At 45.2% G+C, this 694-nt stretch overlaps 1 protein-coding gene across 1 annotated transcript in view; it reads right to left on the bottom strand.

The window, feature by feature from the left end:
• Positions 1–379, bottom strand: part of adcyap1r1b (adenylate cyclase activating polypeptide 1b (pituitary) receptor type I) — a 30,904-nt gene extending 30,525 nt beyond the window's left edge. Inside the window, exon 1 of the mRNA XM_079884006.1 lies at positions 1–379. This exon is cut by the window's left edge and continues 21 nt beyond it. The gene's annotated coding sequence lies outside the window, so the exon portion shown is untranslated.
• Between the last annotated feature and the right edge of the window lie 315 nt (positions 380–694).

Raw genomic sequence — 694 nt, 5'->3', positions numbered from 1 at the left:
TAGCAAAAGGACGTAACGCGATGCAGAATGCAGAGTGTCTCGCGCTGTCAGTACAGGCGTTCTAACTGCTGAGGCGCGCGTTGGTGCACAAACATTCCCAGACGCCCCGAAAAACTTCTGCGGACAAGTAGTATCTCTCTCTCTCTTTCTCGCTCTCTCTCTCTCTCTAGCATAAACGAGGGAACAGTTGCCTCTCACAGACGTCTAATTATGCAACGAATGAAAAAGAAAGCACATGCATATGGGCTACATAGAAAAGTCAAGGTTTGAAGTAAGGGATGTTGTCTGGATATAGGCTACTTGCTGTATTGTGTTGCAACACTGCCGAGCGGTTATCCGCGCAGACTCACAATGATCCCTGATATGCGCTGCGCATTTTGATGAACCCCCTCAAACACCCCAACACACACACACTCTCTCTCTCTCTCTCTCTCTCTCTCTCTCTCTCTCTCTCTCTCTCTCCCTCTCTCTCTCTCTCTCTCTCTCTCTCTCTCTCGTGTTTTAAGGCTGTCCACGTAGTCCACGTATACCGTCGTGAAAAACGAGGTCATATGTGTGAGTATATCTTGAGGTTTTTTTTTGTTTTTGTTTTTTTGTTTTTACACGCACATACATATAGGCGTAGCCAAGCTATATAGTTCAATAGTTCAGTATATATATAGTTCAACAAGTCGGAAGATGAGAACAGTTCGAA

The sequence above is a fragment of the Squalius cephalus genome (assembly GCF_949319135.1).
Source record: "Squalius cephalus genome assembly, chromosome: 10".
Taxonomy (NCBI): domain Eukaryota; kingdom Metazoa; phylum Chordata; class Actinopteri; order Cypriniformes; family Leuciscidae; genus Squalius; species Squalius cephalus.
Note: the sequence above shows the minus strand (reverse complement) of the source record. Positions and strands in the feature narration are given on the sequence as shown.